This window comes from Peromyscus californicus, unplaced genomic scaffold (assembly GCF_007827085.1).
Source record: "Peromyscus californicus insignis strain IS unplaced genomic scaffold, ASM782708v3 Scaffold_8__1_contigs__length_139910024, whole genome shotgun sequence".
In the NCBI taxonomy this organism is placed as follows: Eukaryota; Metazoa; Chordata; class Mammalia; order Rodentia; family Cricetidae; genus Peromyscus; species Peromyscus californicus.
The window spans coordinates 35,408,359-35,434,708 of NW_026294606.1; the positions used below are offsets into that span (position 1 = coordinate 35,408,359).

The window sequence follows — 26,350 nt, forward strand, 5'->3', positions numbered from 1 at the left end:
TTATAGAGACGCCAAGGGGGTGGAGCAAAAGACCTCCCCCCAGCACAGCCAAGTGCAGACCATCTCAGACACCTGCACTCAGGCTGGTGGTCCTAATCATCCTCTATGCGGACCTGCTGGGTAAAGCCACAAGGAACCTGAAAACGGGCTCCCACACACCACCGCCCAGCTTTTTTTTATTTTCTTTAAAGATCTTGAGTTTATGATACTATGCTTCTGCCTCAAGAGTGCTGTGATTTTAAGTGTTTGCCATTATGCCCGATATATGAAGTCCTGGGCATCAAATTCAGGCCCTCATGCATTCTAGGCAAACCCTCTACCCACTGATCTACACCTCCAGTCCCCAGATTGGAGGCCTGTTTGGAAACTGAGTCAGATACATGTGGATTAAGAAACCTAATTAAAGAAAACCTAAAATGCTTGTACAGGGCTGGAGAGATGGCTCAGGAGGTAATGTCACTTTTTTGCTGACCCTGAAGACCTGAGTTCGATCCCCAGAACACACATGGTGGAAGGAGGGAACTGCCTCTCACAGGTTGTTCCTGGCTTCGCCATGCATGCCGTGGCACGTGCATACAACAAATAATTAAATCCGTGTAACAAAAAATATACACAGTGAATGAAATAGCACATTGCAATGTGTCCGGTCCTGCTCAAACAGATAAGAACTTTGTAGTCAAGAAGAAGAAAAATGAATTTAGCTTTAGCTTTAGTTCTTAGAGAGTGTTTGATGAAATAAATAAGCTGCAGCTTAGTCTGGACAGAATGAAGTCACTTTTAGGAGCCTGATGTTAGTAGATTAACCAGTTCAAATCAGGGTACCATTCGTGTCCTTTAGGGGATGCTAGGTCAATTCCCACTACCCTAGGCTGGAATGCCAAACCTATCCCTAACCCTTGTCTCTTTCCTCAGTGTGCTGTGCAGATGCTATGGTTGTCTCTGTGTACATGACATAATTTATAGTTAGACAGTACCAAACTAGAGATTTTATTCAGACGGCGAAGGGACTGGCATCCACGTCCCATGACAAAGAGTCAAAGGCCCTCTGCATGTGAGCATAGAGCAGAGAACATGAAAGCGGGGACCTAATGGGATGCTTCCCAACATTGCCAAGACTGCTTTGTACAGAAAGTTGATTTCTTATATAGATCAATCTAGGGTACAGAATTGGGGAGATGAGCATGTGAAAGTCTAGCTCAAATGTGTGATTTCTCACAACTGAAACGGTCAACAGCTCAACAGAATACTGTGTTTTAAACAGTGAGCTTCTTATCCCCATAGCATTAGAGAAGGTGGGTGTGGCTCTTTCAGTTGGCAGTACAGATGGGGTGGCAGCTTTGGATCAAGTAGCCCATGAAGTTCCTTTCAGCACTGCCTATCTTCATCATTTAAGTATTCGTTGAAGGAACCAAAGGCAAGTAGAAGGTGTGGATCCTGTCTATGAAGAGACAGTTAAAATATAGGAGAGCAATGGGAACAGATATGTCAGGAGTGTGAGGGCGATGGACTAGAGACTTGGCTCAGAGGTTAACAGCGTTCACTGCCTTTCCAGACTGCCTACTTGGCCAGCCTGGGCCACAACTTTCTGTCACTCCAGTTTCAGGGGCAATCTGATGCTCTCTTCTGGCCTCTTTGAGGAGTGCACAAATGTGCATGTAGGCAAAATATTCACACACATACAAATAATAAAAATAGAGTTGGGCATGATGCTCAGAGCCTTTAATCCTAGCACTCCAGGCAGGGGCTTTGGGCTGGGTGGGGGGGTGGGGTGGGAGGTGGGGTGGGGAAGGAGGGGTGGGGCAGGTAGACCTCTGTGAGTATGAAGCTAGCCTGGTCTACATAATGAGCTCCAGGTCAGCCTACTAAATAAATAAATAAATGATATATTGAGCTGGCTGGAGAGATGACTCAGTGGTTAAGAGTGCTTGCTTCTTTCCCAGTGGACCCGAGTTCAATTCCAGCACCCCTATTGAGTGACTCACAAATTCCTGTAGCTCCATGGCATCTGAAATCTTCTTTGGGCCTCTCCAGGCAACCCCTACTCCCACCTCGCACAGACAGATACAGGTGTACACATTAATAAAAATAAATTATATATATATATATATAGATAGATAGATAGATAGATAGATAGATAGATAGATTTTTCAAGACAGAGTTTCTCTGTGTAGCTTTGTGCCTTTCCTGGATCTTGCTCTGTAGACCAGGCTGGCCTTGAACTCACAAAGATCCACCTGCCTCTGCCTCCCGAGTGCTGGGATTAAAAGCGTTCACCACCACCGCCCGGCCTAAACATAAAATTTTTCAATACGTTCCTTTAAATGTAAAATTTTTTTTTTTTTTTTTTTTTTTTTTTGGTTTTTCGTTTTTCGAGACAGGGTTTCTCTGTGTAGCTTTGCGCCTTTCCTGGAACTCACTTGGTAGTCCAGGCTGGCCTCGAACTCACAGAGATCCGCCTGGCTCTGCCTCCCGAGTGCTGGGATTAAAGGCGTGCGCCACCACCGCCCGGCCCGTAAAATTTTTTAAAAGGAACGTATTAAGGAGGCAGGACAGATGGCTCAGCCAGTCAAGTGTTTGCCTGGCAAGTACAAGGGCCTGAATTCAAATCTTCAGCACCCACGTTAAAGGCTGGACATGGTAGCACTTGCCTACAATCCCAGCTCTGGGGAGGTAGAGACATGAAGACCCACTGGGCTCACTGCTAAGCCAGCATAGCCAAATCAGTATGCTCCAGGTTCAGCGAGAGACTCGTTCTCAAAAAATAAGATGGAAAAAGACTGAGGAAGAGACCCAACCTCTGGTCTCCATATACGTGTGCACACACGCAGGCATCAGTGTTCACACTCCACAAAGTGCATATGTATAAAGCAGAGTGTGTTGAGGATTGAGAAAAATGAGACTGATGAGAAGAGAATCCAGCTCTGATAGGTGCTGGAGAACCATCTCGCTTCCCGTGCTGGGGAAGCACAGGGTGGACAACGTTTGTGGGAGGTCTTCTGTCAATCTCATGCCAGAAGAATGTAGGGGGAGAGGATCCTGCACGGAGACCATTTGTGAAAATGGTCATTCTTCATCTTCACCGAGAGAAGGATCGGCAGTAATGGAAACAACAACAAAGAAGAGCAAAGCCAGAATGTGACAGAATAGCCAAGAAAGGGTATTCTTGTAATGGCCCTGAAATAGAATTCTCCAAATTATTAATTGAAAGTTATATGCTTAATGTGTTAGATCAGTGGGCTAGAATCAGGAATTTCCATTTCGCTCTATCACTCAAGCTGACTAGTGACCTGAGACAAGTTATTAACATTCCTTATATTCTAATTTTCTCACCATATTATCCCAGCATGAGATAATGTTTACAAAACACACTGAGTTCCTAAGGAAAGGTGCCTTGTTACCATCAGACCATGCTGTAATTATTCTTGTTATTGGGGTAACTTTTCAATTATTTTATAGAGGCAATTTAGAATTTATCAACTTAAGGATATTTCTGACCTAGCAGGAGTGGCTTTCCTGGGAGGTATTCTTTGAAAGCATGGCAACTCTTTCAAATATCAGTTTTAATATTGGTCCACCAAGGGAGTGTGAAAAGTATATTATACCATTCAAGGTTATCATTCCTGTTTCCTAGCTCAATATGATATCTGGAATATATTGAAGATGCTTTGGCCTCACCTATTTATAAAGGGCTGGGACGGTTTAGATGGCACCGTCCTGGGGCCAATGATGTGTTTTCTGAGGAGCCCTCTGAACAGGCTTTTCTGAAAAGAATGCATTAGGTCTGTCAGAACGATTCTTTTCAGGGGATGAGGCCTGCAGATGCCCTTTGTTGAGGGAGAGCGGATTATTCTGCAAGGCTTTCTGATCTTCAGGAAGACTGAAAATTTCAAACATTCTTCTTCCATTTGAACTTTCCTGTAAGAAAATCTCAGATATTTTCATTTTCTAGATTGTAATAATCATGGCTTATTGCATTTTAAAACATGGCGATAGATACACCTTAGGGAAAAATTAGCTTCTTACATATTCATTTATCAATAGAAAGGCTGCCCTGGACTCCACTTTAGTTCCCAATTTGCAGTTAATATTCTTTCCACTTGAACACTGTCCTGCAAGAAATGATGTGTGTGGCCCATTTACCCAGGACATAATCACTTATATGTATGCCAGTAGCACATGGTTCAGATGTTTATTGATCTATGTTTATCTGTGTCTTCAACAAGAGGACATACTATTTCAGGGTTGGGGGGGGTGGGGACACCAAATCAATAAACTGGCACCAAATGAACTGGAAACATGGAAGGCATTCCTCAAAAGGAATTTCTAGGCTCATAGGCTTAGAAATACACTCCTTGCTTTCGCCGCAGTCAGTGTTCGAGTGCTCACAGACCGCCTTTGATTTATAGTGGTTTATAATACATGCCGCTCTTTGTACCCAGAGCCACAGACCTGCTGTTCACAGGGCATGTACCCTGAGCCTTTCTGGTGGTCAAATTTATAAAACCAAACAATAATCTTGTTGGGAAGCTCCTTAAAGATGAAATCCAGTCTCATGGCTCGGGTTTGTACAATGTCTCACAGAGGGGCACATGTTGACAGGCCCTCATAAATGTCTTTGTTGTTGTTGCTGTTCAGTGAAGGATGGAAGGGTGGGAATTGCCCTGGGGAGCGCAGGGATTTCTTTTCTGTGATAGATAGGAGGAGAGCTACTGGCCCCAGAGGGGAAAGATAGATGGGTGGACATATTCTGACAGATGCTACTGCTGTGGTTTAAGAAAAAGGAAAAATGGCTGACATCATCTGCCATTGGTGTCCTGGTCCTCTGCTAGGAGACATTCAGGGTTGGAAGGTGCCTGAGATAATCACCGTGAATAGAGTGCAAGCATCATTTGTGGCGGAAGTCTCCTAGTCTGCTCGATTCCTACTCAGCTTTTCTCTGCTCCTTTCCCCTCTGCTTCCTTGGCTCCCTCTCTTCCTTCCATTCCTCAGTCTGTTTCTTCTACACAGTTCTTTTCTCCCTCTTTTCCTTCCTGTAACTGAAAACCGTTCTGGGAAGTGCGATTCCTTCACATTTTCACACATGAGCCACACTGCAGCTTGCCTGTGTTCACATGGACACATTTGATTTTTGAGACAAGGTCAGATTGACAAACTATTTGCTATGTAGATAAGATGACTGTGGATTCCTAATCCTCCTGCCTCTACCTCCTGGGTTTATAGCTGTGTACTACAAGGCTTGGCAACAAAAATATTTTTTAATGTCCGTAATGCATTGTCTTATAAAGATGATGGACTATCATTTAAATAGAACATCCTATGTATAGAATACATGTGACCTTTAGCAGTATTGTTGCTTATTAGTATTACTTATACTATATTTATTCACTGTCTTTGTGTTGAGAAAAATGTTTCAGTTTTGGGGAAATGGTGAGAATAGAATCTTGAAAGGAGATGAGAGAGTTTATTTTGGAACCAAATGTGAGTACCCATGGCCTGGGGACACATATTCATGTTACCCCCAATTCCATGTTCCAATGTAGTAGGAGTTTTATGAGGTTTCTATAAGTAACAGAACAAAGAAAGCCATAAATGAACACATTTTTCTATTACATTAAGTTAAGTGGCTTCCAGCAAAGCGAGGAAACCTCTGGTACAGGTCTCCATGCTATCTGATGCCACTCTTAGCTTCTGGACTGCCAGAAGCTAATGGATGGTCCGTTCCTACATTCCAAAAGGACTTGTCCAATAGTCACAAGGATGATAGATTTAATGCAGAGGTGAGCAATGAGCATCTTTTGGAGGGGGCTCACATAGCCCAAGACAGTGTGTAGTTAAGAGTCTGGACCTGCAATGTTCCAACCTCTGCACATTGACTGAAGTTCTAATCCATTAATGAGCCTTACAGAAAGTTCAGTGGTAGGTACAGCTTCTCTCTGGGAACTTTCCTTCACACTAAGTCTTGGAGCAGCATGAGAAGTAAAGGCTTCACTTCAGGTATTATGTTGCAACTGAACTGACATTTCACTCATTGCAAACAAAAGCTGTGAAAAACTGAGGTCCTTCTGGACATTGCTAAGTTAGTGATTAACCTCATTCTAGCTTGTGCAGACAAGATGATTTCTAATTGAAAGGAGACATGAGGTACTAGATTATGCTTAAAAAGAGTTTTAAATATCCTTGTTACTGTTTACATGTGTCACCCAAAAATTCACTTCATGGGAACGTAATCTTCAAATTCATGTGTTAATGGTATTCAGAAGTGGAGCCTTGGGAGGTCATTAGGAATAACTGAGGTTAGAGGGTCGAGTTCCCATGATGCACTGGTGGCATTAAGAGGAAGAAGAGGAGGGACTGCGGCTATCAGCCTGCTCTCTAGTGCCATGCCGTGTTCTGTGCTGTGTCTGATGCAACACGAGACCCTCACCTGGCGCTAGTCTGTGCTCTTTGAATTCTTAGTCTTTTTAGCTGTGAGTCAGACAACCTTCTTTTCTTATCCCTTCCCCAGACTGTGGTATTCAGTTATGGCAGCAGAAAACATTTGCACACACTTGTTTTTGAGCTGTTTTGCTTACTACCTTCGCGGAAGCCTGCTTAGTGAGCACTTTTTAAATATTTCATGTTGACCAGCATGTCTACTCTGCGCAGATCTTTCAGTGTGAAGAATTCCAACCTGGATTTCATCCCTACGTCCAATGTAATCTTTTTTTTTTTTAATTTTTTTTATTTTTTTGCGGGGGTGTAGGGGGTAATTTTAACTTTATCTTAAACTATGTGTGGCAAAGGACCCTTATGAGTACGAGTAGAAGATGTGACCTAATAGCTCTGGCTCTCATAGGCAGGGTGACAGCCTTCAGTTCTAGGCCTGTTTGTTCCCAAGCAGTGTCTGTACTTTTGTTTATTCACGGCACAGTTGCATCTTGAATATGTCATTCCTCAAAGTTAGCTTTGATGTGATTCAAGTGCTGCCATGGTCCTGCCCGCTCTGCTGGGTATACCAACTGCAAAAATCACTCAGAGCATCCCTCTTGCTCTGGGGGCTGGCTGGTCCTGGGTTACCTCAGCTAGCAGCACAGGGGCCAAAATCAACATGGTGCAGATTACCTTCTGTGCCCAGAGGTCCAAGCAAGTGTAGAAAATGAATTATGTCTGCCTTGACTGTCTGTAGGTTGATTTTCCTGTTGTCATCCCTAAACAATAGAAAACAGCTATTTACATAGTGCTTATGCTGTGTTTTGGACTCTTCATGTTCTAGAGGTGATTTAAAGGACATGGGAAGATGGCAGCGGGGGTTCTCTGCAAATGCTCTACCATTTTTAAAATCAGAGACCCAAACTTTTTATGCAAAGGTGCTGGAACTAGTTCCTTGTGGGCAACAAAGGGCAACTGTCCTGTTCTGTTGGGGTAAACAAAACATTGTCTTTAGGGTCTCAGTGAAGACGGGAACATGCTCATAAACTTCTGATATGGGAAGTTACTTTTTGAGTAACTACTAATTGCCTGTTTATACTAATTAGAATTCTAGGTCCTGGGAATGCACAGACAGAGGCAAGAGGATTCCTACACTAAGGAAGTATTAAATAGAATAATGGTAATAAGATAAAACTTAATGTCAGGTAACAATAAATATAAATAAATAATGTAGAGTGTGGAGGAAGAGGTGTGCTGGGAGGGATGTTTTAGGTGGGGTGGGCACAGGTGAGCTCTGAAAGGGGGACGTTTGAACCACCATTTTATTCCTCTAGAAGGAGTCTGCTACAGAGAAGGCCTGTAATTTTTTTTCAAATACTCGTGTTGTGGCTTGATACAGAAAAAAGACTGGACCCTTACTAGGGAAGAGATAGCACTGTGCCCTCCACATCATACGGGATACATTTTAAGAACCCCCTGATTGCTTGAACCCTTTGTATATCTGCCATAATACTAATAAGTTAGGCAGTGAGTGAGCAGCAGGCATGACGTAAGGTAGGACAATTATAGGAACATGCGATAATAAAAGTTATGTGAGTAGCTGTTTTCTCTTGAAGAATCATAAATATCACACATTCAGACTTCAGATAACGGAGATTGTGAATAACAAGAACACCGCTGTGGCGGTTCATCTTGGAGGCCTTGCTGTGAATCAGCTTTCCATAGCTTCTCTCTAGCTCCAGCCATCGTTTGAACACCATACATTTTCTGTTGGACATACTACCCAGATCACATTTTTTGGTGACATTCAAAGCTCTAAAAGGTGTAGAGAGAGGTGGGTGTTGTATGTGACTGTATGTGTGGCATGTTTATGTCTGTGGCATATACATGTGTGTAGATACACATCCACGTGTATGTATTACCTGCGCATCATGTGTGTAGAACTGGGGGGGGGGGTTAATGTTAGGTGTCTTCTTAAGCCTCATATTTGAGACACGGTCTTTCACTGAACCTGGAACTCACCAGTATTGTGAGAAATCCCTGTGAGTCTGTTTAAGGGGGTAACAAGGACTTTTTTAAAGTAATAAAGGGGAAGATACACTCAGGAATAGAGAACCAAGTGAATAGCCACCCAAAAGCAAATGGATCCAGCTGTCTGAATACACCCCAAGAAGAAGAGGTGCCACTCCCCCACCCCCTAAGAGATCTTGTAGGTGGATCAGAAGCCACACTATAAGGCTGATACCTCAAAGCTGTTTGGTGGAACGAATTCCCACTACACACCAGTTCAGCTGCACTGGCTGCCCAGTATCTCCAGAGGTCTCCTTGACTGTTTCCTTAGTGGTAGAAATATACGTATGCGCCACCATTCTTAGCTTTACATGGGTGCTGGGGATTCAAACTCGGGTCCTCAGGCTGTATGACAGACACTTTACCATCTCCCCAGCCCCGAACTTGGGATAGCCAAGTGACAGAATGTTTCTTGAAGCTTTACCTTTCAGTCTTGTGGCCCCATAGGGAGACATCCTAGAAAATAATTCAGATGCTCCAGGTCCTAGTTTGTAGTTCCTCCCCATCTGAAACATGTGTGACATCCCTGAGAGCAGAGGGAAACGGGTCCCCCATCCAGAGCCTTCCCTTCCAAGTGTCTGCCAACCGCTTTACAATCTGCCTTTCTCTAATTCTGCTCATTATCTCTGTGATGGGGCTGTTCATGCTGGAGCTGCACTTTGCTGAATAAATTGTAGGGACAGATGGAGGTGGCAGACTGGGGGAGAAGAGCAGGAGCTGACATTGAGTCGGGAGCTCTTCACAAGAATGGTCCGTATGTATGCTTCCTGGGGTGACAAGCTTGTGATTGGCATGTGGTATTGTCACCCAGGCACACCTGTGGCATGAATAAGCTTCACAAGGTGAAGGCAAGTGGCTGTTTCTATGAAAGGCTTTAAACACAATTGGACTTTAGATGAATGAAGAAATCCTGGGGCTGAAAAGCAATACTATTTCAAATCCTTAGACGTGGTACGTTTTCCTGATCTGGATTTTGTTAAAAAATTAAAAGAAATATACTTCCATATACTTTTTTAAAAAGTATATGGAAGCATGAGGCATGAGGTAGCCACCGTGTAGCAGGCCAGTATTTTATCATCCAGGGTTCGAATTGCTGATGACATCTTGGACGTTTAGCTGGTTGCTGATTGGTCTGCCCTTAGATCTCTTTGTCTTGTCTTACTGGTAATGTATCCATTCGTCTACCTATCCGGTCCATCCCTCGGTCTCTTATCCCACCTGCTGATCTATCCACCAACTCATGCACTGAGGTTCAGCATGGAGGAGCGTTTCTGTTACTAATAGTGTGCTTAGTTTGCCTTTTCCTCATTATTTGGACTTGGTTTTCTTTTGTCGTACAATGATTAGCGTTATTTGGGTTATTTAAAAGATCATATTAGTTTAAAATCCTCAGATTTTACAGTTTGTATTTTCGGCTGTAGATATTCAGAAAAATTTTAGCAAGGTCTTTGCTCTTGAGCCAACTGACACCTGTCACCTAACACTCACCATAACGACCATTGTTCACCTTCACATCTGCATTATCAGATGAGAAACTGAGGCAGGAAATTAGCTCGCCTTCAAAACAGTCACCAGAGAGAGAAGGTCAGCAGATCATTTCAGGGCCGTCAAAGACCATGATCTGGCTGGGAGGTGGCTCAGTTAGCTCAGTGCCAACTACACACAAGCACCCGAGTTCAAGCTCCAACACCCATGTAAAAAGCTGGGCCTGTGTAGAGACAGATGGAGCTCTGCGGCCTGCCAGGCTAGTCTAATTGGCAAGTCCTAGTCTAGCGAGAGACCCTGTCTCAAAAACAAGCCTGAAAGCTCCTTAGGAATGACGTCTGGGGCACAGGCACACAGACCCATGTACACCCATACCCACATGAACATGTGTACACACACACACACACACACACACACACACACACACACACACACACCTCTCCACAACCATCAGTAAACTGATTCAAGCAGGTGCATGTGTCTTTAACTGTAGGGACTTCCGGGGGGGGGGGGGGGGGGGGGGGGCTGGAGCATAGGTGCCCAAATGGTCACAGTAGGGACTGGTAGGGGAAGACAGCTTGAGTTGGACAGAAAGGCTCCTTCTCCAGTCTTTATCTGTTCTAAAGGGAGCGATTGTGCAGAGACATGACAGAGGAGTCCATGTGGGGATGTGTAGGATTCTAAGCCCTTCTGATAAACCCTGTGAGCCCCTAACCCTCCATGTGGTGCGGGGCCAACTGCACTCCCCTGATGCCTCCATCAGCGAAGCCACTGACCAGCTCCTCCAAGGCTCTCTGCACTTAAGTGACTCTGCCCCCTGCTCATCCCTCCCCCACTCTATAATCAGCCCTTTAAAAGCCTCTGCTCCTTTCTCTGGATTTCAAAAAGAGAAAACTCCTTCATCTTCCTCCCCTCTGCTGTCTCCTAGATTTTAACCCATTTTTCTGTGATTTAAGAACTTCTTCTGTCCAATAAACGGATCAGTAGATTTTTGTGGGCTTTGCTAGTGAAAAATAAAGCACAATATTTAGATTAAAACAGTCTGATAGCCACACTTGAAAAGCACATCCTGGTTACTTGATGAATTCCTCCTTTTCCTCTTTATTCCTGGTATCCTGGGGTGGCCTACTGGAGGAAAAAAATACTATTTGATTCTCCCTGGGTGGTCAGGGAGGTCTTGTAAAGACTCTTGTTTGTTTTGTGTGAGCCTTCAAAGACATGCACGTTTTCCGCCATAAAGATGTACTAAGAAAATAGGGATTTTTTTGAAGTTGCTATGTATAAAGGGAGATTCAGAGCAACCATCTTCTTTTAGAACTGCAAGCTAATGTGATTAGAGGGACTCCTTTCAGCAGGAGCCTTTGTTGTTTCTGTCTGTGGTCATTACCACCAGGCTTATGGGGGAGGTTCACGCTTACAGAAACTATCTCCACCTGCTTCTTCCCCATACGCCCCCCACAACGCCCCAAATTCATCATACACACATATACTTTAATTTCTAAAGCTACTTTTATTATGTTCACCTGGGCTTTTTTGGGGGTGGTGGTGAAGAAATATGGGTGTGGGGGGATGTGTATGTATGTGCACTTGTATTTGTATGCGTGTGTGTTTGCGTATATGTTTATATGTGTGTATGTGCCTGTGTGTGTGCGTGCATACATGTGTGCCCATGCACTCAAGTGTACGTGTATTTGTATAGCCCAGTATGCTCCTGAGGTGTGCTCTAGGGCAGCACATTTCAGGCCAAGTCTCCTGCATATCCCAATTAGTGAAGCCCTCCTGCTGTGGTGAGGAGAAGAGTCTGGATCGGGCGTTTGGGCCAGCTGAGTGTGGGATGCTTTTTCATGCAGCCTCTGCAGAGCTGTCTCATTAGCACCCCAAGGTCAGTGGGAAGTGGGGAAGCTGCTGCCATGTGCACAGTTGTTGTTTTCTGCTGTGTGTAGCAGTAGTGACCATTTTATTTACCCAAGCTTCCTTTTTACATTTCAGAATATTAATTGTGTGTACTTCATCAGGGAGGCTGATAATGCTGAATGATTTTCAACCTGGAGGGAGCCAGAGCAGGTGTGTCCTGGATATGACTGCTGATCTATCAGATGGTTTTCTTGCTACCTGATTCACAGGACAAACGTGCTTTGCCAATTATGTGCAGCCCAGTAGGGAGAGAAGAATGACCTTGAGCCCTAGAGAGAGCTCTTGACTGCTGCTTTCTCCAGTGTGTTCGCCTCTTGGAGATGCACCACCACCTTGGCCCAGGAGGAATGCTGTGCTGTCTAATCCTTCGACAATTAGTTCTCCTGCAAAACAAAAAAGAAGCCATGCACAAATAGCTGAATCTGCCCTGAATTGCCAAGAACTTTGCTCTTGGAATCAGGTTTTTAGGAAATAAGTACTTTGTGGTGTAACTACTAAAAATGTAAGGGTAGCAGAACCTCCAAGTTCCCTTTGGTGTCAAGAAAAACTTGCTCTTGTGAACTCTGTGTGTGTTTAAAGGAGAATATCAGGGAAAGACAAATACAATTTTAAGTAGATTAAAAATTTTTTTTTAAATTTTTTTTTTTTTGAGACAGGATCCCATGTAGCCCAGACTAACCTAAAACCCTCTTAGTACCTAAGGATGACCTTGAACTCTAGGTAACCCCTCCCCTTCTACTTCTCCAATGCTGGGATCTAAGTGTGTATATTCAAGCCTGGCTAAAAGTGTTATTAGCAAATTTTGTTCTCTACTCTACTGAGTAATTATTTTGTAATCAAACACATGCTCATAAAATGCCGGAGTTTAAAAAACGATAAGCCTGGTCATAGAAAACAGACTTGACCTTTGATATGATCTTGCATTTCTTTTCAAGTACTGGAGTCAGTCCTCACTGGGGTTTTGACAACAGCAGGAGACTGGCACCCAGGGTTTGGCACATGGTCCTGTCGTGAAGTTCTCCTCTGAGGTCATCAGCTGGGGTTCCGGCCTGTGACTGCCATTGCTACTTCTGGGACAGGGACGGTTTCTTGCACATCCTCAGCCCTAGTCTCTGGCATCTTCTGTTGCTGGCAGTGCTGAGTTGTACAGGCCAGAGGTCAACATCGGATATCATTTCTTAGTGCAGTCGCCCTCAGTGTGTGAGACAGGGTCTCTCAGCCTCCTGGAACTCATGAAGCAGTTGAGAATCAGCCTGTCCTGCCTCCCCAGCACCAAGATTACAAGAGCATGCCACCGCGGTGGCCAGCCTTTCCGTAGGTGCCGGGAATGGAACGCAGGTTCTCATGTTTGCAGGGCAAATACCACTTACTGACCCGTCTTCCTAGCCCTGTTGGCACTGGTTTTACAAAATTGTTTTAAAGTCTAAATGTAATGAGCTACATGCATCATTAAGGTAAGGGTTGGTGAGATGGCTCCATGATTAAGAACACAGGCTGCTTTTCCAGAGGACCCTGGCTCAGTTTCTAGTACCCAAGTGGCAGCTCATGTGGTAACTTCAGTTCCAACTCCCTCTTCTGTTCTGGTCTCCGTGTCTATTGGGCATGTAAGTGGTACACATACGTAATGTAGGCAAAACACCTATATCCATTAAAAAAAAACAAACCAAAAACAAAACCCACAAGAGTACATCACACACATGTGGCTGCTATGTGCAACCCGCCCCGTTGGTATCCCAGGACTAGTGATCTCCCCAGTCAAGTCCTCTTAGCTTTGAGAATTGCTCTGGAGAAATCTATTACCAGATCATGAAGTCTAGGCTTGGGATGGCTACATGTCCTGCTTTCCATACCTTAGGAGCAGCCAGACTGGAGCTGAGCCCATCCTTGCCGAAGACTTCAGGCATTGCCCCAGAATTGTGAGACTTAGCACTCTGCAGTGCGTCTCTGGTGTGGCTCTAGAACAGTCAAGTGCAAGGACAGAATGAAGGGGAGGATTTAACTAACAATCCGCTTTCGACACGGTCCTCTGAGGACTTTAGTACTCAGCAGACATATGCGTGAGACTCACCCTACCGTGTCTTTGAGTTTACTCTTTCAGTGTCTGACTCAGTTTTCCCTTTCTCTCCTAGCACTCCCAGGTGACTTCCCAAGAAGCCTGCACACCCAGCATGTTCAGGTAAGGGACTTTTCCTGGGTGGGGAGGATTGCTAGATGAAACATCTTAGTGATTCTGTGTGTGAGTCCAGCCTGTGCTTTGTTTTTGCCTGGGCTATCCCAAAATCCCAGATAAAACCTCTTCTCTTCTTCACAGTGATTTGAGTGTCTTTTGCTGTTGTTGTTTTTTTCTGTCATAATAGCTTTACTTTTATGTATTCATATGTGTACCTTATGATGATATAAAACACACATCATTCAATTAACATCCATTAAACCCTAATTTTAGGCTGAAGTTTACCTCCGAGGAAGCAGGCAACTCACTTGGCCCTTGCCAATTCTAGCTAGAGTGCTTGGAAAATTTTCTCTTCCTTATGAGTCTCTTAAAGATGGGAATAGTGTGTTTTTGTTTTCTTGTTTTGTTTTGTAACTGTAAGTACCATTTTTTCCACCCTGTGTCATGTCAGTCCTAACTAAGTCCTATTAACATGCAGCCAGTGTTCAGTTGTCTAAATGTACCAGAGAGTTAAATCCAAAGCAGTTGACTGCAAAATGACCAGCAGCTATCACATCACAGGTGAGCGGCTAGAAATGCAAATGTTAATTAAAAATGAAGATAATTAGACCCCTTCCCTGGCCAGTGACTCAGTGATTCTAGCAGTGGGGTGTTGTAACATGCCTTCCAGATGATTCTGAAGATGGTGGAGTTAGGCAAACCACTGGTAATCAGATGTTCAATTTTAAGTTCTCTGCTCACCGTATTTTGTACTTCTCATTGTGTTTAACACGACAGTACATCCTGAAGAATTTCAAATTCATAAGATCACCTGAGTGTTTCCACCTTGTATCACCTGGATGGCTCCCACCTTCCATTGCCTTCTGGGACCCATACCAAGACAGTGGCAGTCTCCAGTTGGAGCAACAGAAATGCAGCCTGTGTGTGTTATGAAGCATATCTAGGACCTGGGGTCAGAACTGGTGACCATGGAGATGAGCTTCTACAAGGGCATATTTTCTGATTTGTGTTTCTCAGCTGCTCACTGGACACCTGAATCTCTTGCTTGACTCCATGAGATGTGGGCTTTTGTTGGGGTGGTGGGGCAGGGTTTCAAGGCCCTCCCGTTGCAGCTTGCCTTTGGTTTGAGATTCATCTGGGGAGAGATGAGCTCCTGCAGGTCCTTGCAGGCCCTTACCTGTCAAATGAGTAAATTCTTTGAGAGCTTCAGTTCATAAACCCTAAGGGACCCGAGCTAAGAGTGATTCTTGGGCTGTCTCTGGGTTTGTTGTTTTGATTCGAGTAAGTGTTCACCCTTCTATGAGATCCAGGCCAGTCTGTGTCTAGGTAAGGAGATTTTGATCATCGTTTCCTACTTGTGTGTAGGCATCTTCTGTAGGTAGAGTTTTCCTGTCTGGCCCACAGTCAGGACAAACTCTCTCACCTGCCAGTCCCACAGCCACTCAGACCCGACCAAGTAAACACAGAGACTTATATTGGTTACAAACTGTATGGCCGTGGCAGGCTTCTTGCTAACTGTTCTTACAGCTTAAATTAATCCATTTCTATTAATCTATACCTTGCCACGTGGCTCGTGACTTACCGGCATCTTCACATGCAGCTTGTCATCATGGCGGATGGTAGTGTCTCTCTGACTCAGCCTTCCACTTCCCAGTTTTTTCTCCTCCTTGTCCCGCCTATACTTCCTGCCTGGCCACTGACCAATCAGTGATTTATTTATTGACCAATCAGCAACACATTTGACATACAGACCATCCCACAGCATCTTCAGTAGACTGTGTATTTCTGTAGCATGCATGGGCCATCCCTTTCACCTCTGTCCTTCTCTGACTGTAAGTGGACACAACTCCAGCAAAGGGACTCTCGGAGACCGACACAGCTTTTTGCAGTGTGAAGTGTTTTCATTTATCTAAGACTCTCAAGGGGGCCAGAGCTTTCCTTGTAATCTCCAAAATTATGGAAAGGAAAAGTTGAGCTGTCTTTGTTGATGGAGTGTTGAAACAGTCTACAGAAAAAAGGAAAGGGAAACAAGTTCTGATATTCTTGGCTGAGTTTATCACCTGTCTCTCCCACCCTAAGCTTCTGGCAAGCATGATTAGAAATTGACTCGTATCCTCCAAGATTGCTTGCTTGCTTGCTGCTGACTCTCAGTAGTTAATTCGACATCCCTCACACGTGTTATCCCCAAATCACAGAACTCATTAGAAATAAACAGCGTGAATTTGGTCAGTCACAATTTCAGGATTAGCCAGATGTAAATCTGAGTTGCAGTTGGGAGGTTTCCTGCGTGTCATTTAAAAATAAATAGACCTCTAGCCTTGAGTAGAAGCAGATTAAAAAAAAAATCTTAGTGGAAAAGCATTTTATTTTTCCAGTTTAAAAAAAAATGGGTTGGAGGTATTTTTTTTTTTTTTGACATCAATGCTTAGTTTATGTCATGCCCTTTTCATTCCCATGCTGATTGCAGATGGGATAGAAATAAAGACCCAGTTTCATTTCCCAAGATGGGAAAGTTTAATCAGTGCAGGAAAATATTTGTAACTGATAGCAGAGGTCTGAAACCTGATTGGAGTCTGCCTGGTAAGACAGGCCTGTCACCTTGGCTACTTAGTAGGTTGAGACAGGAGGGTCTCAAGTTCAAGGTGGAAGCAGGCTGTAGAGTGAATTAGTTCAAGGCCAGCCTGAGCAACTTAGCAAGACCCTGTCTCGAAGTCAAAAGAAGGCCAGGGATGTGTAGCCCAATGGCAGCTGCTTGCCTTCCCTGGGCAAGGGACTGGGTTCTAGACCCAGCTTTGCAAACAAAACAACAAACAAAATCTACTGTGTGGTCTCAGGCCACTGTTTCCTACTGGGGAAATAAATGTACATTTATATATTTCCCAAGCCGTTTTGTGGAAAATCTTCACTATACAAGAGATTAACTTAAGTTGTATTGACCTTGACCATGTTTGATTTCCTGGCCCTTAGAAAAAACATTTCTCACTAAGAGAAACTGAAAGAATGCCCCCCCCCCACATGATTACAATATATGATTTATGTGATTAGAAAATTTCTGTTTTCTGTTGATATGCAAATTTGCTGCCAGCCGTACAGAATATCACATGCCACCTGTTTCTAATTCCAGCAAAACCTGTAATCAGAACGAATGCAAAATACTGTATTGGCTGTGTTGGTTAGGAATCTGGAAAATAATTCAAATCTATGAAAACTTTCTATTTTTCTTGTGGATCATTGTAAATCAGATGTGCATGCAAATGCCAAGGGCTGACCTAATAGCAGGGAGAGAGAGATGGGAGTCACCCACGGACTGCTTGAAATCATGTTAGCTCCTAGAATCTCCAAATTTGATGGTTACTGCACACACACACACACACACACACACACACACACACACACACACACTCACTCTTAAACAAAATGGCTATTTGTAGCTTGCCACAGGAAAAACATCAGCTTGATCAAAACCAGGAGTTACTGTTCTCCTGAGTATCCTCTTCGATGAAACCATTCATCTCCCCTTCCCCTTCTCACTGCGGTGGGATTTTCAAGGTGCAGTCCTAGGGTTTTGGAGAAGCAAAGATAATTTGCCTCATTAGCTTTTATTTAGTGTTCAAAAGAAATAACTGGTCAGCGCTGGCAGCAGTCCCGTTCCTCTGAATCCACTCCGTGAAGGTGTGTGATTGAAGATATGAAGGGTGCAAGCATGATCGAGCGCCTCACCTCTGCTTCCTGTGAGCTGGGGGAAAGGGACTATAACATGCCAGTGAACGTGGCTGCAGGGAAGGACAAAGGGAGGAGAAATCGGCCTGTCCTTATTCCTGTCATGTCTTGTCAGTAAAGCTTGAGAAGCAGACGCTGAGGTGGGAGAGAGAGCCAGACCGTCTGGGTCCCTGTGATCTAATCAAGTGTTTTTAGTCGAGGCTAGTGATGCGAGATCTTAGTGGGATTAATCTTTCTGAAATTTATTAGGCTTTGCCTTGACAGTGAAGATTATGGACGGCTCAAGTTCCATTCGGAGACTGTGGCATGGGCTGGACCCTGTAATTTTTGGCTCCATGCTCTTCTTACTGCTTTTCTTCTGAGCATTGCAGGTACCAAACAGCATGGTTTCCTGTGACTGAGGCCTGGCTCACATCTCAGTCAGCTGGAGTGTTTTTCCCATTAATTTTTGGTGGTTAGCATGTGCAGTGTTTTATCCTGAAGTGAGAGAACATGAGACTTTCTTTCTCCCTTCCCTCCTCCCGGCTTTCCTCTGTCTCCTTCCTTTTCCTCTTTCCTCCTTTTCATCCTGCTTCTCTCCCTCCCCTCTTCCTCCCTCCCTCCCTCCCTCCCTCCCTTCCTTCGATTCTTTTAAAGATGAGAATGAAATAGATATTGGTTCTTGATCCCTTAGCATTTTTCTTTTTGCTCAGAATTATCTAGGTGAATATTTTAAAACTTTGTTTATTTATCCATTCGTCCCTTTGTGGGGAGGAGGGGGTGCGCTTGTTCGATCATGCACACGTGCAGGTCACAGGATAACTACTGGGAACTGACTCGCTCCTTCCAGCATGTGGTTTCCTGGGATCGAACTCTAATCATCAGATTTGGCAGCAAGCTCCTTTACCTGCTGAGTTATCTTGCTGGCCCCGTGAATGGTTGCCGTAGTTCAAGGTCGCTGATAACTACTTATTGCTCCTTGTCCTTTGTACAACTTGCAGGGGCTAACACAATACTTTTGTTGTTGTTATTTTGGTGTTTGAGGCAACACATTGTGTACATGACTTGAACTCCGAATCCTCCTTCCTCTGCCTCCCGAGTATGGCTGAGATTCCGAGTGTGCAGCGGGAAGCTGGGCTGGAACCATAATGTTTCTTAGACTGTAACAAGCCTAACACAAAGCTTCCTGCTGAGGGTTGGGATTTACTGGCCTTAGGTTTCCTCACGGCGTTGTGTAGCCATCACTACTGCCCATCCCCAGAACAGTTTCGTCATCCTAACCAAAAGCCACACATTTCAAGCTCTGACTTTACTCCCGTCTCCCACCAGCCCCTGGCAACCCATTCTCCTTGCTGTCCTTGAGTCTGTCCACTCACCTCAGGTGGAGACGTGTGGAGTTTGTTCTTCCGTGCTTGGTGTAGTTCTGTCAGTGTGATGTCCTACCTTGGGAAGCTGGTACATCAGGAGCTCCCCTTTCTAAAAGCTGAAAGATACTCTGTGGTAAGCATATACTACATTCTGTACTTCCACTCATCCATGCATGGACACTCATCCCTCCCTTCTTTTAGTTTTGTGAATAGTGCTGTAAAGAACATGTGCCCATTGTCCCTCACTATATTTGACCTGCTTAGCTACAAAAATGTCTCTTTATAATTATTTGATACTTATTGGATGAGAATGGCCACCGTAAGTTCATTTATTTGAATGCTTGTTTCCCAGTTGGTGAGACTATTTGGGAAGAATTAGGAGGTATGGCCTTGTTGGAGGAGGTGTGCCACTGGGGGTGGCTTTGAGGTTTCAAAAGCCCATGACAGGCCCAGTCTTTCTTTCTCTGCCTCCAACTCTCAGATCTGGATGTGCACTCTCATCCAGGTGACCCCAGGCCACCTGACTGCTACCATGTTCCCTGCCATGATGGTCATGGACTCTCACCCTTTGAATCTATAAGCCTCAATAAACTCTTTCATAAGTTGCCTTGGTCATGGTTTCTCTTCACAGCAATAGAAAAGCAGCTATGATATTCTTTGATGCTGATTTAATGTCTTAAAATATTAATTTTATAATAAATATTTTTATTTGAGTGACTGTGGCCAGTAGGTGGGCTTTTTTATGTCTTTCGTCAGCCGCTTCCCAAATAACCTACAGAGGCTTAATATTAATTATGAAAACTCTTACATTTAAATTAACCCGTATTTTTTTCTTTTCTTTTTTTTTCCTTTGGTTTTTCAAGACAGAGTTTCTCTGTAGCTTTGGAGCCTATCCTGGAACTAGCTTTGTAGACCAGGCTGACCTCGAACTCACTGAGATCTACCTGTCTCTGCTAGGATTAAAGGTGTGTGCCACCACTGCCTGTCATAAATTAAGCCATATTTCTTATCTATGCTTTGCTATGTGGCTCATGGCTTGCAACTTCATTTGCTACATGTCCTGCTTCCTTGGTGGCTGGCTGGTGTCTCCTCTGTCTCCACCCTTCTTCCCATCATCCTTAGTTTGGTCACCCTGCCTATATTTCCTGCCTGGCTACTGGCCAGTCAGTGTTTTATTAAACCAATTCTAGTGACAAATCTTTACAGTGTACAAAGGAGTTATTCCACAGCAAGCATAGATTGTGCAGGCCCCTCAAGCCTTTATAGACAAGTAAGCATGTAACAATAAAGATGTTCTGAGAACCCATTTGGCTAAAGCAAATCACACACTTGCTGGGCAGAAGACCCATTTAAAAAAAAATCCATGTGGGAAATTCTCATATATAAGGAATGTTGTTGCATGATACCCCAAATAATTAAAGTATAAAATTTACTTTCTTTGTGGGGCTGGGGAGCTGGCTCAGTGGGTAAAGTGTATACTATGCAGCTATGAGGACCTGAGCTCAGATCCGCAGCACCTGTGTACAAATCCCAGGAAGATGGCATTCATCTGCAGTGGCACCTCTGGAAGGTGGAGATAGGAGAATCCTGGCAGCTCACTGGCCAGCAAGCCTGTTTGAAATTGCGGCCTACAGATTCAGAGAGAGAGAGACCCTGTCTCTCAAAAAATAAGGTAGGAGCAATGGAGGACACAGATATGGACCTCTGGCCTACATATGTGTACATACATGTGGGTACACTCACCACCCCCACCTCTCTGTTTGACAAAAATCCTGCTGAGTGTGATATGTGTCCTAAGGCTTATCTCCTGAAAAGTAGAGTAGCCATTCACCCTGGGAATACATACGAAGCATGCTATGGTCATATTTTGTGTGTGTGTGTGTGTGTGTTTTTAATCCTTCTAGAATATCCTGGAGGATATCATTCTTTCAGTAGCTCAGGTATAACACGTTAGAGAGCTCCTTCTTGTAGCCAGAGCTGTTTACTGAGTATGTGCTGTGGATCAACGCTGTCGTATTACTACTAGCTGCCGTATATGCAGTGTGGGGGATGCTGGGTGCCATGCAAGCCTCAGTGGTGGCAATAACTTATGGAATCCTTCTGACCTCTCCATGCATTTGATACCACTCTGACTTCATTTTACAAATGGTAAGAGTGAGACAGAGAGGGGCTAACTGGTCTCGGGACCGTGGAATTGGCCAGGCTGGCACTTGACCCCAAAGCCTCTGAGTTCAGACCATGCATCTTTTACTGCCGTGCCCTTCTGACCTGGCGCTTTTCTGTTGATCTCATGGATAAACACTGTGGACAGCATTCCTTAGAAGACAAATTATCTGTGATGGAAAGAACAGCTTTTAAGGTCACTTCTCTGCATCACTCCAGGAATCTCTACTATTCTAGGGGGTCACAAAGTGGCTTAGCAGTTTGCCACCTAGGACGGAGGTTTCTCCTGAACACAATGCCCTTCATTTCACCTTTAAAAGTGAACACAGTCCACAGAGAAGGGAATTTACAAAACCATGGTTAGTGTTTTAGTTTTTTTTTTTTTAATAAGGCATATTGTTACTTCTTTATAAATTTACATTTTATAGATATGAAAGAATTTATTAGAAGTAAGCTACACTTAACAAAATTAGTAGTAAAAAATTGCCAGGCATATGACTTATGCCAATTCCTAGTTGAGGGGAATTCTTTTTTTAAAAAAATTAAAACTTAAAAAAAAAAATACTAGGCAGTGGTGGCTCACACCTTTAATCCCAGCACTCCTTGAGTTTGAGGACAGCCTGGTCTACAGAGTGAGTTCCAGGACAGCTAGGGCTACACAGAGAACCCTGTCTTGACCCCCCCTCCCCAAAATTAAAACTTTCTCTTATTTTATTTCAACTTTATTGAAAATAATTGACAAATAAAAATGATACATAATTCAAGATCTCTATTTTGAGGAGTTGGCAGACTTGGTGTAGTGGCGTTACAATCAAATGAAGTAGCCCGCCCCCACCATGCCTCGCTACCGTTTCGTATGTTGTATGGAACGCAGGATGAGGACACTCAAGGAGCACACGTGGCCAGCTTTAAGTTAACAGGATAGCATAGGGAGCTGTAGTCATGGTGCTGCCGTGTGTTGATGAACAGAACATTGGTTTTATGATGGGAAGTCCTCCCCATTGAAGGGATACCTGCCATTTCCTCTTCACCACCGTTTTACTCTCTACCTCAGGAATCCGAGCTCGTGATTCGATGACATATATAACTGAGTTCACACTATATGAGTTTTCCCGTGTCTGCCTTCTTTCCCCTGGCATGGTGTGTTCTAGGCTCATCTGTATCACCATAGATGGCAGGGGTTCCTTTTATCAGGCTGAGCGTTACGCCAGGGTTTGATCATGTGTGTGTGTGTGTGTGTGTGTGTGTGTGTGTGTGTGTGTTTGTATCTCACAGCACTGTAGAGTGTAAGCACCACTGCTTGCTGCCTGTCAGCCCTTTGACAACAGCCACTGTAAATACAGGCTCTCATGTCCTAGGCTGTCCTCAGGCCCACTCTGCAGCCAAGGCCGGTTTTAAATTCCTGGCCCTCAAGTCTCTACCTCCCCTGTGCTGGGATTACAGGTGTGCTGGGCACCCCTCATGTCACTGTGGTTTTCATTTGCATTTTCTGGATCTTCCTGTTGGCCATTTAAGCAGCTTCTTGGGAAAGATATCTTCCTTCACTTCTGGTTTTTTTCTTTTCCTTTCCTTAACCTGTATTGAGTTGTATGAATTCCTTTTATATTTTGAATGTTAACCACGGTTTGAATATCTGACTTACAGAGCTTTTCTCCACTTTCCTGGGCTGCCTCTTCACTTTCATTGTTTCCTCTGCAGAGCAGAAACCCTTGGTGTGGCATAGCTCTGCTTGTCTGGGCTTTGGACACCTTCCATGTCATGTTCCAAAGACTTCTGCCTAGGTTGACTCCTCTGAGACTTCCCTCTGCTTCTCCTGATTATTTTATAATTTGAGGTCTTATGTTAAAGATCTTAATCCGTTTTGGGTTAATCTTTATGTATGTTGCAAGCTAAAAGTCCAGTTTCATTCCCTGATGTGTGGTTCTCCAGCTCTTCCTAGTACCACTGCTGAAGAGAGCTGTTCCCTTTGTGTGTCCTTTCGCTTCCTGGCAGTGTGTCACGGCATTCCTAATAATAGCTGGGCTTTTCCCCCTGTTCTGTTGACTGATGAATCTGTTTCTAGGCTACCACCAACCAGTACTGAGTACTATAACTTTGTAGTAACATACGGGGTTGGAAAAGGGGATTATGTTAAAATAATAATAATAATAATAATAATAATAATAATAATAATAATAATAATAATAATAATAAATAGTGATTAAGGGTCTGAAAATCACTTGCTGCCACTTCCATATAAAACCATGGAAGGTCCATATTTATTTCTGTAGTAAGTAATGGAGTCTTCTTTTAATTTCCAAAAATGCTCTTGGGTCACTTTACAGAGTTCAATACAATTGATGCTTACTGAGCAGCAGTTAAAGTTACCAAGTGTTTTGCTAGGTGCTGGGTTTTTTGTTTGTTTGTTTGTTTGTTAATGTGCATTGGTGTTTTGCCTGCATGTATGTCTATTTGAGGGTGTTGGGTCCCTTGCAACTGGAGTTACAGACAGCTGTAAGCTGACATATGGGTTCTGAGAACCTGGGTGGTCTGGAAGAGCAGCCAGTGAGTGCCCTTAACCACTGAGCCATCCCTCCAGCCCTAGGTGCTGGGATTTAAAGATGGGATGTAATGGGAACAGTGACTATGGACAGACAAGTGTGAGGTGGAGCTCCAAGGCTGAGTGGAGAACAGTAACTTTGTTTCAAAAGGATGTTTGGTGAAAAGCGGGCAGGTGAGGCATGGGCTTGTTTTGAAGGTTGAGTATGAGTTCTCTGGGCATGAAGACTAAGGTGTGGGGGTGGGGGCTGTAGTCTGATCAGAGAAAATGCAGCCTGGGATGCTCATCAAGGTTGAAAAGAGATGGGTGTTAGTTACAATGTTGCCGCCTTGCAGGTTCCCCTTTTCAGACTCATCCGGTACAGATAGTCAAATTTTGGTCTGAAATTATTAGATAGAAAACAACTCATGAATTTAAATAACTTTTACTACAGCATTTGGCTATAAATTATCATTTTTCCTTTTGGCTTTTCAAGACTGTGTTTCACATATCCCAGGCTGGCCTCGAACTCCATAGTCAAGGCTGGCCTTGCATGAAACCTCCTGCTTTTACCTTCCAAGTGTTGGGACTATTATAGGCTTCTGCCATCAGGTCTAGCTATTTCTATTTAAAACAAGATTAAAGGAGTTTATGTATATGGGTGTTTTTCCTGAATGTATGTCAGTGTATCATATGTATGTCTGGTACCTTCAGAGACCAAAAGAGAGTGTCAGATCCCCAGGAACTGGAATTACAGACAGTTGTGAGGGGCCATGTTAGGGCTGGGAATCACACCTGGGCCCTTTGGAAGAGCAGCAGTGCCCTTAACCGCTGAGCTGTCTCACCAGTCCTTCTTTCTCATTTATTTGTTTAGATTTATCTTACTGCATGTCTATGCCTGCATGTATGTCTATGCACCTGTGTTGGGTGGACAGAAATCTCTGAGGAGACCATGTGTCATTTTCCATTCACTACATGTATGACCTTCTGCAAAACCATAACTTGGAAATCATCCTTGTCTGGTGAACACCAGAAGGCATTTTCTGCCCCGCTCGCTCTTTGGAGTGGAGCTGTTGTGGAGGTCCCATAGGTGGCAGCTTTCATTTTGATGTTATCCAGGTACCATCCTTTCTAAGAAAACCCTGGAAAAGGCATTGCTGCACCCCGCCCCCACAGCTCTATGTAGTCTTTCTTTCTTTCTTTCTTTCTTTCTTTCTTTCTTTCTTTCTTTCTTTCTTTCTTTCTTCCTTTCTTTCTCTTTCTTTCTTTCTTTCTTTCCTTCTTTCTTTTCTTTCTTTTTTTTTTTTAAATCTCTTGAGCTTCCTGTCCAAGGATGATCTCCATCATGTCTTCAGGACATCCCAAGGGCTATGGCCCATGGAAACTCCAGAAGAAAGAGAAACAGATTGGTTTCATGAAGGGCATTTCAGGAACACCTTGAAGAGCCTATGTTTGAGGCACTAAATTCCAATGGATGCACTGACACGTATTATTGTACTTCCAATTATTAACTGTCTTTCTGATCACATGGTGCTGTGGTTTGCATCAGGGGACACACCTGTCCCCCTTAATGCAGAGGAATGGCATCCGTCTCAGACATTGGTAGGCTGGCTGAGGCGTTACCACCGCTACTAGTGATGATTGATGGAGGCTCTTTAGGTAGAAGATGCTGACAGCTTCCTTGGGATTCTGTCTTATCTGGAGTTTTGCTCCTTAGTTTCCTATTCCAGTTATGAATAATCCCCTTTCATGCTAGTAGCTATAATCACATTACAGGAGATTTAAACCTTGTCATTTCTCAGCCGTATTTTTTACAGGGTAAGCATTTTTACTAAATGTAAGATTGCTTTCCTTATTTAGTTTCTAAATACTTTGAGAGGGTTGGCGACATGACTCAGTGGTTAAGAGTACTTGCTGCTCTTGCAGAGGACCAGGGTTTGGCTCCCAGCACCCACATGGTGACTCACAGTCATCTATGCATAACTCCAGTTCCAGGGGAATCTGATGCCTTCTGACATCCTCAGGCACCACACACACACACACATGATGTACATATATACATGCAGGGAAAACCGCTCATGCACATAAAGAAATTTACCCCCCTCCAAACAAGATACCAGTAGAGCTATCATACACTGATAGTAAGATTTTTTTTCTGACATATGTATATGTGTGTGCAGGTGCATGTGTGCACCCATGCAGGCCTGAGGACAACCTCAGGTGTCTGTCATTCCTCAGTGGCTGTTCTGCTTGTATTTTAAGGAAAGGTCTCTTACTGGCTTGAAACAGGTCATACAGCCAATGTTAGCTGGCTTGGAAGCCCTGGGAAGCCTCCTAACTCCACCTTCCTATCTTTAGGATTTTAAGTGTGCACAACCACATAGAGCTTTTTTTTTTTAATGTGGGTTCTGGGAATCAAACTCCAGTCCCTTTGCTTGTACGGTCAGCACTTTATTGCCTAAGCCATCTCTTCAAACTGGATTTCTTAATTTTAAGAATCAAGGGCATATTCTGACCCAGCAGAGTAGTGTAAGAATGACCAACGTTGACGAGGGG

The 26,350-nt window shown here is 43.9% G+C and overlaps 1 long non-coding RNA gene across 7 annotated transcripts in view; it reads left to right on the forward strand.

Annotated features, from left to right (window-relative positions):
- LOC128103629 (uncharacterized) overlaps positions 1-26,350 on the forward strand; it is a 308,429-nt gene that overhangs the window by 98,277 nt on the left and 183,802 nt on the right. For all 7 annotated transcript variants that reach the window (XR_008215742.1, XR_008215748.1, XR_008215743.1 and 4 more), the window contains exon 3: positions 14,007-14,053. This is a non-coding gene — a long non-coding RNA (uncharacterized LOC128103629). The remainder of the gene's footprint in view (positions 1-14,006; positions 14,054-26,350) is intronic.